The sequence below is a fragment of the Cupressus sempervirens genome, chromosome 5 (genome assembly GCF_028749045.1).
Source record: "Cupressus sempervirens isolate cs-2001-9-10 chromosome 5, ASM2874904v1, whole genome shotgun sequence".
NCBI lineage: Eukaryota > Viridiplantae > Streptophyta > Pinopsida > Cupressales > Cupressaceae > Cupressus > Cupressus sempervirens.
In genome coordinates, this window is record NC_143122.1 from 673,958,881 (window position 1) to 673,971,486 (window position 12,606).

A 12,606-nucleotide genomic window follows, 5' to 3' on the forward strand; every position below is an offset into this window, starting at 1 on the left:
GTGGAGGAGCCGGCACAATGTTATGATCTTAATAATCAAGAGTTGTATCATCTAGACCCTCATGAAAGGAAAGGTGCTTTCTGACTCAAAGCAATCTTTATTCAACTCATATAAAATATCAGTAATGTTATTGTAAATAGGAATGATAGGATGAAAATCCTTTGTAGGTTGCACCAGAGGTAAAGATTGGATAGGCTACATTATATCAAGTCTTGAGATTGCTTAGGCTCTATAAAGTAGCCATGATTTCTCCAAAGAAAATCAACATCCAAAAATTATATGTAGGGCATAGGGCTAGATAGTTATCCAAAATTACCCTATCAAATATGATCTATTATATACTTTTCATTTCCTCTTTCATTTCCTGCTTATCCTGAGCATCCTTCCAAACTCTATCTTCAATTTTCCTATTTGAAACCTCAAAAAATTTCATATCAACAATACAAGTCCTTTTTCCAAGGTCAATCCTTGATACCTGATAGTCCTGAGGAGTGAGGTTTTCATGCAAAGTGCCTTTTGGTGGCTTGGCTATTTCAGTTGTCCAATGCCCCTAGTTTTTATCAAAGTTCAACCTAGACTTAGTTTTGGCCCTTTTAGTTTTTGAAGACTTTCCCAGGCATTTGCTAACTAGGTCATCAATAGGCATGGACAATGGTACTAAACTCCTTTTCTTCTCAACAAAAATTTCTAGCCACTTGGGAGTAGTACGTTCTTTACCTGCCATAGGGGAAACTTTTGCTAAGGCAAAGGCATTAGATTGAACACTAGTTTTTTTAGGGGACTTTTGAGGATCTAGGGTGTTATTAACCATGAGGGAAATGGGAGACTACTCTAAAATTGCCTTTGAACACTAGTGTTTTGCCTTCTTAGTACTTTGCACTTCTATAGATTTTCAAGAAATTGTTGATTGGCTGAACATGATACATCTACTATTGATGACATCTCTTTTTGAGTTTTATGTTCTAGATGTAGGATCGCATTTATATATTGTGCCATACTTTTCATTTCCATTTTCATTTCCTACTTGTCATGACCATCCTTCCAAACTCTGTCTACAATTTTCCTATTTGAAACCTTGAAAAATTTCATATCAACAACATGAATCCCCTTTCCAAGGTCAATCCTTGATACTTGATAGTCTTGAGGAGTAAGGTTTTCATGTGAAGTGCCTTCTAGTGGCATGGCTATTTCAGCTGTCCAATATCTTGAGTTTTTATCAAAGTTCAACCTAGACTCAATTTTATCCCTTTTAGTTTTTGAAGACTTTCCTAGGCATTTGCTAACCAGGTCATCAATAGGCATGGACAATGGTACTAAACTCCTTTTCTTCTCAACAAAATTTTCTAGCCACTTGGGAGTAGTAGGTTCTTTACCTGCCATAGGGGAAAATTTTGCTAAGGCCAAGGCATCAGATTGAACACTAGTGTTTTCAAGGGACTTTTGAGGATCTAGGGTGTTATGAGCCATGAGGGAAATGGGAGACTACTCTAAACTCACCTTCATTTCAATAGGATCTAGGTCGACTATGACTGTCTCCTTTTCTCTGCTCAATGTTGCCTTCTTAGTGATGGAATGAGATAACCTTCTAAACTTTTGGACCTCTTCAAGAACTTGAAGTTGAAGTGGCTTGGGAGCTACTTCAACTTCAACTTTAGCTTCAACTTTACCTTTAGGAGAACCTGCAATAGGCTTAGAAACATCAAGGTTAGAGATGGCTTTAGGTTTGGGCTATGCCTTTTTGTGTTTAGCTCTTGAGAATTTCTTCTAGACTTTAGGAGTGGTTGATTCAACATTTTTTGACTTCAACCATTTCTCAGTTCTTTTCAACACCTCTGAAGTATGGGATAATAGGTCATCTTCTTCCCTCCTAGTATAGTCGAGCTCAGAGATGGGTATGCATTCAATTTTTTCAACATAGAATGGGTCAATCATGTCCTCAACTTCATCTTCAGTTATCCCATGGGTGCTGAGATTCACCTTAAACATATTAATCTAGACCATAATCTCTTTTTGACTTCATATTCATCAAGACAATTTGCCCAATAATCTTCCAGATGAGAAACATCGGTTAATGAAGATGCATGCCTAAAATTATCCCTAGCACATCCTATATAGTCAAACTCTTCTCTATGAGTATATAGTTTTAGTCATAAACGTGACAATGTAGGTTGTGCTAACATGGCCTATTTGTAGTTTGAACACCTATAGTGACCAATTTCACTAGGGAACAAGAAAGAAACTGATTTCTTTGTACTTTTGGAGGACTCCAACATAGAAATGAGTTGTCTACATACCTTAGATAAAATAATATTATCTAAATAGTAGTGTGCCAACTTATGAGGTTCACCAAAAAAACCCCCAATTCTAAGATATGTAAATTTAGGGAACTGAATATAGAAACAACCATAAATTTTAATAGCCTACATGGATTCTTCTATTAATCTATGATTTTCATGTCCTTGAAGTTCAAAAACTAACCTTCCAAGAAAGACATCATTAACCCTCTTGAATTCCTTACAAGATTCAATTTCCTGGAGGTCTTTTTAGTATTGGTAGCTAGTCATCTCTTCTTTCCAAGGCATATGTAGAAGTCCCTCCCATTCTTTGGATGTCACTAAAATATAGACTAAGAAGGAGTACAAAAAGAATGAGCTGAAACTACTTACTGCTATGAGGCCTCTATGTAAACTTTCAGCTATTAAATCTGCCTAATCAATGAATTTTTCACCTTCAACAATCTTTTGAATGAAAAGATACATCCAACTCTCCCAATAAAAGGCATGGTCATTTCCCTTGAACCTATTCAGAACTAACACAATGTCTGCTATTTCCTTAATGAAATGTTCAATTATCAATGGCTTAGGCAATCTTGAACCTCCTTCAACCGGCCTCAAAAGCCAAGTTTGAGCCACAATGGAGTCATAATTCTTCTTTCTATCACAATATAAGCACTCAAATTCCTCAAAGGTCCATGGGATTCTCAAAGCTGAACTAACATTTGTCCTACTTGTCCTTTTCAATACCTCCCCTAAAACTTTATTTATACACCTAGTGTTTGGGTCATAGTGATTCACACACTCCATAACCAGTTTTTGGGCATTCTATAGCTGGTGGGAAGGTAGCAACTTCCAACAAACCACTACTAGCTAATTTCTTGTATATGGGACTAGACTAAACATTCCTCACCCACTCAATTACATCCCCTAGGTTTTTGTTTACCAAGAAAGTATCCCAAATTTCAAGTAGGGAGCTCAAAAGGAAAGGTTTCTCAAGCTTAGGCATTTTGGGATGAAAAACTATCATGCTTCAATTTGAAAGATACATATTTATAGAACTAAACCAAAAACACTTCAAATGAAAACTAGGCACAGAAATGATGGAGTGGGAGATAATGCACTTACAGTTTTTGGTAGAGTGTAGGCTTCCACTTTCCTTGCTTACAAGTTGGTGTTGAGAGTTCAAAATGGTTTAATGAGCACTCGTATAGGACAAGGAGGTAATTATAGGGAGTGATTACTTGAAAATCCAAGAACAAATATGAGCAGGTGGAAAATTTTATTACAAATGTACGACATGTACTTTGACAAGACTTGCAAGGAAATTTGTAGTTAATATCCATCAAATCTATGTGTAGCTCAACCTTTCATGATGTCACAAAATCTATGCACCACCTTTTTTGATAAAGTAATCAAACTTTAGCATGATTTCTCATAATTACCATAGATATCACATTAAGGTGGGACACATTCCTTTGTTTTATAAAAATGAGATTATGATCTCTTGATGCATTCTATGAGAAAACAAGCACACGTTAGAAATCCTCAAAGTCAAAGTTGAAGTTGAAGTTTGAATCAACTTCCACTTCAACTTTAACTTCAAGAAAATTAACCTAGGTCAACGGGGAGGACACTTTGTTGGGATGAAAGGCAAAAGTGAAGTTGAACTGAAACTTGAAGTAAATCAGGCTTCAACTTCAACTTCAAGTTGCAAAAGGACACTTGGGTAGAAACTTTGCACATTGAGAAAGAAAAAGAGGGGTAACACCTTCCAACTCAAAGCCATCCTTATTTGGCTCATATGAAATATCAATCATGTAATCATGAATAGGAATGACTAGAGGAAAAGTCTTTGTAGGCTGCACAAGAGGTAAAGACTCCATAGGATGCATTATATAAGGTCTGGAGATAGTTTGGGGCTTTATAAACATGAAATGTCTATGATAGAACAAGCCCTAATGAAGCTATATGAAATAACAACCTCTTCAATATCTAGCCTAATAAATAACCCATTTGATTAATTAGGTTTCTGATCAATCAATGTTTCACATAAGCAAGGGTAAATTGTAAAGCCTATTTTAGATGGGAACATTTATGATTTGGCTTGTGGCTTGGTTAGTAAAGGTGTCCATGGAATGAGAAAGAGGAATGATTGCCCAAAAATCCATGGACCATTTTGATGCTAGCATCTATCAAGCCACCAGAATAAAAATCTTACCAAGGAGAATTGGGGGAAAAAAACCTAAAAAAGAAAAAGTCCCTTCTGGGTAAAATTTAGATTCTGATGTCTGCACAAACGCTTCCCATTTTGAACTACAAAATTATGATCTAAAACTAAGTTGAAAATAAACATTAAAAACCCAAAATCCAAAGATTTAGCTATAGGGATAGCCAGATTAGTCCAGGTAGATTTAGCCCATTCAATATCAAACCAAAAGAAGGATGTCTCTGCATAAATCTCAAAATGAAAGATCAACATCCAAAATCAGCAACAACCAAATCGATAGTCATTTGAAATGCGGAATTATGTTGGCTTGTTAGAGAAATTCACCTGCACATCCCCGACAGAGTAGATATAGCCTCCATTTTGATGGACAAGCTCTATTGTGGGAGAGGAAGGTGGATTTGATAGTGGCTTGGTAAAGCTCATTGAATTTGCTCCAAACAATAGGTATTGTACTCATAGTCAAGGTTTGTTCTATTTGTGCACACTATGAGAATTTCCAAATCCAATATCTTTCAATTGCACCATTGGTTTCATGTGCATTTTGGATGTGTTTTTCATAACCTAAGTATGCATAATCCCACTAGAGAAATTTGGAAAATTCAATTTGGGTTGGAAGATATTAAGGTATTTGTATAGGTCTATAAATATACACTATGATAGTTTTCTAATTTCTTCTAAATGATGACAGTCAAGACCATGGCTAGTTCTTTGATTTGTTTGATCTGATGGAATAGTTGGAAAAAGGATTTGAAAGAAATGGTTAAAGAAAGATGAGTGAATTTATCAAGAAATAGTAAAGTTAATGTTTGAGAGAACATTTAACCTGCTAAAGTGCTTATGTTTATAAATTTAAAATGATGGAGAATGATTGAAGAATATAGTGGGCCTCAATTTTATTGATGTTATGACAGAGATTGGTGTTGTGAATAAGCAGATTTAGAGACTTTTTAATGCTGTACATCAAACCTCAACCTTAATTTCTCCTTATTTACATTTTAGTTTACTTCTTGGATGTTCCCACCATCATACAAATATTATTTTGTAGGTGCAAATAACATAGGGTTTTTTACAATAACAGTAGTGAGTTTCCATGGGAGGAATAGAGATCCTCTAATCATAACTAAAAAATCCATAGTATTATTGGAAATGTAGTGTGAAAGGTCAATAATGGGGCTTCCAAAGTCAAATAAATTATCATTTTCTAGTTTTAGGTTTGATTACAGTCAGAGCCAGCTAAAATTTCCATGCAAATCCATATTTGGTAGAGAGTTTGCAAAGCTAAAAGGAAAATACAAGTATACTAACTATCTGATTTCTAGGGCACATTTTGAATTATCTAAATATATATTGTCTGCATGTTTCTTGTTGAACAACTTGAAAATTTTTTTTTTTGATTTGAGTATTTACTTTTACTAGTTTAGGAATTTTTTTGGCTTTGCATTATCAATATAGTTAAAGAGACATCATAAAATGAAGAGTTCCTTAATATTCCAAACCATTTTCTAAGTTTTGACTTCTTTTCCATGTTCTATTAGGTTAACAATATTCTCCTTCTAAAATGAATAGGATCTAGATCCATTGAAAATACTACAGAAATGCTTCCAAGTTATCTAAAATAGATCATATGTGTATTTTTCAGTATCAATTTAATGATTTGAATATAGATCTGAAGCTTCAATTTCTTCACTCTCATAATCCATATCTGATCTAGAAATCATGTCTTGAGATGGATCTATATGATACTCAAACTCCTATATTTCACTACAAGAAAACCTCTTACTGCAAGTAACATAAAAGGTGCTCTTGCTAGAGAATGATGAGGATCTAGACATTATAGCACCTAGGTCAAAAACATCCCTTGGAACCTTAGTTTCTCCAATTGTACATGACAATTTATACTTATAGATATCTTTTAATACACCTATAATTTTCATATTATTAGGGCCTATCATGATTAACCAACAAATTAATTCACAATCACACATAGTACATTGATATTTCTATTTATATTTCATCCTTTCTAATTTTCTAGTAATTTAAAAAACAAAACATAAGTAACTTAGGGATGAGAATTAAAATGTCTTTCAGTACTATAGTAACATAAAATAGATATCTAAAAATAATTATAGAGACACCAACATATCTTTGTGTCTATTTCTAAATATGCCCAATCGAGAGAGAAAATGGAGATACTAAACAACTGGTCTTTTGATAGTGAGAGGCTCATTAAATCACCATCTAATTGAATTTGACAAAATAATCTTGATCTTCAAGTGTGTCTCCACTAATTTCTCTAGTGATCCATCACCTAAAACTACTTAGTTTCTTCAATCCCTCTTGACTTTCAACCTCAAATAAACATTCTTATGAGAATTTCTTGTTAATATGAGGGTAAAGTAAATTATCCTACGGTTTTATATCATTTTAAGTCTCTAAATTTTTTATATATTTATTTTCAAAAAGTTGATTGGTGCCATTTTTATGTGTCTAAAGATTCATCTACGAATTATTTTATAAATGTGAAGCTTCTTAAGAATAACCAAATCTTTGAAACTATTGTATTAGGACAATAGGTATAAATTATGGGACAGTTTTCAGAAATTGGATTGTTTGTGGTGCTAAAACTTGAAATAATTTTTTCTAGTAAAAAGGTGCTTTGTTGGTAACATCCTCATACTTCTACTCACCAATTTATAGGGTCATAAATATTTAATAAATCATTCAACTAACATGTTCTCTGATTACCAATTCTAGAAGAAAAAAAATGTGACAGAAAATTAAACTTTGCGTCTCTTATAGAACATGCCAAAGTATGTATGGAGTTATGAAACTGTTATAAAATCAAAGAGAATACTAATTTATGTCTTTCCTCCATTTTTTGGGTGTTGTTCAATGTGTAAATAATACATAAGGCATTTTCTTCACTCTAGGGTTACCGTAGATAGGGTTATTGATAGTTTTTACCAAAGTCAAGATATCTTTAACTAAACTAAATAAAATTGAATGAAACAAAATAGAAATGGTATAAGATTCAATCCTCTTAAACTACCAATGAAGTCAAAAGGCATATCATTGAGTTTTAATAGTAAAAAAAAATAGCATTTGCAGACTGTTGCATGGTGAAATTTTAGAAAAATTACATAAGTCTTCAAGTCTATTGATTCTTTCCACAACATTTTGACCATCAATCCCTTCATCGAGGGTCACTTCAATAGTTCTAGTAATATTTATATTGCAAATATTCAAGCATGTAAGGGTTTCTCTCTTTATTAATTTTAATATATTTTGATGGTTAAGATATTGTCAATCTTGATTTTTTTTTACATTAGTTATTAGTTGGAATATTAAAGAAACAAGTCAAAGAGAATATGCTGACAAATGTGGAATGTCTTTTTCACTGTTACTCTACTATGGAAGATATGCTAGAAAAGGCGAGGAGTGCACTCCTATTTTGTTCCAATATTTGATTTACACCATGCTGACTTGAAATCGATATCATGAACTCATGTGCAGTCAATAATTGTGCAATAGGCTCAAGGGGAGAGATCTTATCACATCTTTTATCAGCTTTGTGCAGGGGCTTCTCATGCTTTGAGAGGTAACTCATGTCTTTTAGATGCACAAAGACATTCACAATTTCTTTCCATCTTAGAGAAATACTACAAACTGGTTTCTCTCTAAAGTTTTTTTCCTTTGTTACTATAAGAATTTGGTATACCTATGATACCATGAAGAATTTTCCTTAGGGAAAAATAACGCCAGGATCAAGAAGCTCAAGAGCAAAGAACAATATGGACCAAATGATGTATGATCATAAAAATATGAGTAAATCATCTATCATTGAATAATCTAATAGCCAAAGTATCAGTGATCCATCAAATTGTAGGCTCTATGTGAGTTTTCATATCCAACAAAAATGCAAGGTTTGCTTTGTGGTTCCAATGCCTCATATTTCTGTGGAGGTATTTGTACCCATGCTAGACAACAAACTCTAAAGTGCTTAATAGAAGGTTATACTTGTTGTAGAAGGTTTCTCTCAGGTACCTCGCATTGATTACACTAAGACCTTTGCACTAGTGCCAAAAATGAACTCCATTCATTTGACACTAGCTATAGCAACAGCTCTAAGATGGCTTGTTCATCAAATGGATGTGAAGAATGCATTTTTGAATGGTGATCTTTATGAGGAGATTTATATGGATCATCCATAAAGGTTCATTTAAGATGCTACCTTGGTTTGCAAATTGAATAAGTCTATCTATGGACTTAAAAAAGCTCCAAGAGCTTGGTATGCCAAGATGGATTCTTTCCTTCTCTCCAAAGGGTTCACCAAATGTCATTCTAATCTGAATGTCTATGTTCTTCAGAGGGATGATTCTCACTTGCTCCTTGTGCTTTATGTTGATGACTTGATCATTACAAGAAGTACTACATCCATCATTAACAATGTCAAGGCTACTTTGTAGGATAGGTTTTTGATAACAGACTTGGGTCTACTTCACTATTTCCTTGGTATTGAGATACTTAGTCTTCATCAGGGATCACATTATCATAGCCCATGTATGCTTCTTGATCTTGGTGTTATTTTTCCCTAAGGAAAATTCTTACAATTACTACTTGACCCTTTTTAATCAGTACATCCATAAGGGTTTTAATTTGTTTTTAATTTTTCAATTTTTCCAAAAATATAGTATATTTCTATTCATCTTCAAGAACAAATTATTGGTGTTCCTAATTGGGTTTTGCAAAAGAAGATTCTTTAGTTTTATTTTCTACATGGATCTTGCCATGTTTATTATTTCTTCAATGTAACTAATGCAAAGGGAATAGTGGTGGTGTTCAAAACACAATGAGAGTTACAAATTTTAGAGGTTTAGGCACTTGTGCCTATCAACAACCTTAAATGCTTCAAAGACTTGACTTGTCTAGGTCTGTCACAATACTTCTAAATGATGGTTTTGGTTTCATAGACTCACAATTAACTTGGATTTAGAGACCTTTAGGACTCTATTTCAATGCCATACTCCCACTTCACAAAGATTTCTCAAAATGAACTCGAAAAAACCAATACCTGCCTATTAGCCTTGTTGTAGACTTAGATTGATAATAACTTGACCTTTTTCAAGACACTAGATAAGACAATGATATTTCAAGATACCCTTTATAGAGTTCAACAACATACCAAAATCTTTCATATAGTTACTTTGGACAGACACCCCTATTCAACACTACTACCCTATTTCAATATATTTTAAAAAGGACTCAATTTACAAAGGAAGTATAAGTTTAAGACCTCTTGGCACTCCCAACTCCTAGATGATGTCTAGTTATGCCTCTAATTTCTCAATTCAAAAAGGAATTGGACCCCGATGTTCTGCAACATCAGAACCCTTAAATTGTGGCTCCAATCCCCTGTTTATTAGGGCTTCTTCAATCTTCTGGCTCTACATGCTCCTACAAAAAAAAAATGGATTCACCATCAAATGAAAATTATATAATGTCCCCAACATAAGACATATCCCTTGTTTGGCCAAATTATCCATTTCTATACTTGGCACCCAAACTCTTTTTATTTTCCCATTGTTCAACTTGTGATCATATTGATTTCCTTCTACTCTACATATGCATAGTTAGGAACTATAGTAAAAGTTAGATACTATCATCCCATGAATATTAGGCCTTCTAAATTCATGGGATGATCTTCATTATCTCAAAAACTCTACTATAGTGACAAGTTTAAACAAAAGAACAACTAGTTGATAGTATTTGATGTAACAACAAACTTAAATAAATGTGAAATTCATTCAAAATAGTTAACTTTGAATAAAAAAAACTCCGCCAATTCAATTGCACGTTGAAATAATCAAATTAAGGCTTTAAGAATGAATGAATTATAGGAAGACAATGAATTCTTATTAACTTATCATTTAACAGTTATACCAAATTCTCTCTTTTTCCCTATCTTGTGACAGAAACTCCCTAATGAATAACATAACTTCTTAAAACTAACTCAACCAACTTTTTCAATTGGAGCTTAGTTTTAAGCCTGACATAATGCTAAACACTAACTCCTTCCAAACACATTCCTAGCCATTTATATTTGAAAATTTGAATTTCAAAACCATAAATGGCTTTATTTGGATATGTAACTCTTTTCTAAAGACTTAAACTCCCACACCAGCCTATTCTAAACTTCTTAAACATAACTTAAGACTTGGACAATCTTAGTCCATTACAATCAAGTTTTTAGTCCTTTTAAGGACATTACAAACACATAAAAATGGATCCTTTGAATTATAAGAAAATATTGCACTATTTGAAGCCCATAATAGGTGCTAGGATCCTCCAGATGATTTGTTGACCTAGACAATGCATTCCATCTTCCTAATTTTCTTTGGATGTCCTTGAGGTCTCCTTAATTTTCGATTTTGGCTTGGATGTTTGAGGTGATCTTGTACCAGTAGCACAACTACATTAGAGGGATTTGAAGACCTATCACTCTTTTGTTCAGGTATTCAAATTCATTGCCAGATCAATATGATTGGAATTTTGAGAAATCAAGGTAAAATCCATATAGATTTTTGTCTTAATTATGCAAATGCACTTGTAGATCACTCTATTTTTTACTTTGTTCTGCGAGATGGATTTGATGTTTAGGATCTAAGTCCCTTTCTTAGCTCAAAATTTGGCAAGTCTCTACTTCATCAACATGTTTGATATCTGATATTCTGACAAATACTTTGACGATACTTTGAAGTATAGGTTTCTATACAGACCTTGTGCTCTTTAACTATAGATTTTTATATTCATATATCCCTTTTTTTCATTTATACTAAACATTTTTTAGGCCTGGATGAATTTGCAGATCCTGGAACTCTATGTTAGACAAAATTGCAAGTTATGTTTCGTACTATTTTGTGTGTATGTATGAAGAGAGGAAAAAGTATATGGGTTTTTCTTTTCCTCTTACATCCGTAATGCATATATAATGTAGATTTTTGTCACCAAGATACAAGTTGAACTAGATGAACTTGTTTAATTTATGTATAGGTTCACAATAGTTCACAAGTGTGGATACACCTGTAAACACACACATATTACCTGAACTTTAATATTTGAATCAATTTGTATCATCCTAAAGAGACCTATAAACTAAACTTTGTTTGGGAATGATTTATTAGTGAACAGTAATCCACTACCTTGTTTGTGCTCCTTTTTTTGTTTGTATGCACATATATGTACTTACCTTGAACACACTTACACCAATATTTGGGATTTACTTACTCTCATATGAATGGAACTTCTTTTAATATCCATATTTTGGATTTTTTCACTCTCATATGAATGGAACTTACTCAAGGGCACCTACTTTTTTTAATATCCATATTGCATATGTTTATGTCAAAGGAACTTCTCTATGTTATTGTGTCTTTATTGGCATGCTTCCTTTTCTATTTTGCTACAATTAAATTTTTGCTTCTTTTGGATGGACATCATTATAGACATATCCTTTTCCTTATGCCTTTATATTGTATGTCTCTAGACATGTGATTCTTCCTCTAGAGATTACAAAGTTTCTTCGAAAGAATTCACTACTTGTAGAGGTAATCATACTAGCAGTTATTGAAGTTATTTTGAATAAATGTCTCTAGTGTTCTTTCTAATACAATGCATTGTGTTCAGTATGCTTGTTAATGTTTCATTTATTTTGTTTTAGAATGAGTGGATAGCTATTGGAGTTCAACAATCTTGTGGATGGGCACATTATGCCATTCATCATCCCAAACCCCACATTATGTTGTTTTGAAGGCCTTTGAATTATTAGCAAAACCAAACACAATTACCAAACCAACACCATCCATAGAAGTGACATTTTTTTATTCTAAAGTTTTCAAGTGAATACTGAGTTTCTTCCTTGCCTTCTTAATCATCTTTTTTCCTCCTACATAGTTTTATCTAGCATTTTTTGTGAGGTTTTCTTCTCAGATAGTGGTTTGATGCCTTTATCTACTGAGTTATTATTGAGATTTTAAGGTTTTATCCTTGGGAACTCATTTTTAGCTCAAAAATATGATATTTTAACCAAATATTAACTTAATCATC

General features: G+C 33.2%; 1 pseudogene; it reads left to right on the forward strand.

Annotated features, from left to right (window-relative positions):
• The first annotated feature begins 11,212 nt into the window (after positions 1-11,212).
• On the forward strand, positions 11,213-12,367 carry LOC149557746 (cyclin-dependent kinases regulatory subunit 2-like; annotated as a pseudogene).
• Positions 12,368-12,606: the final 239 nt, after the last annotated feature.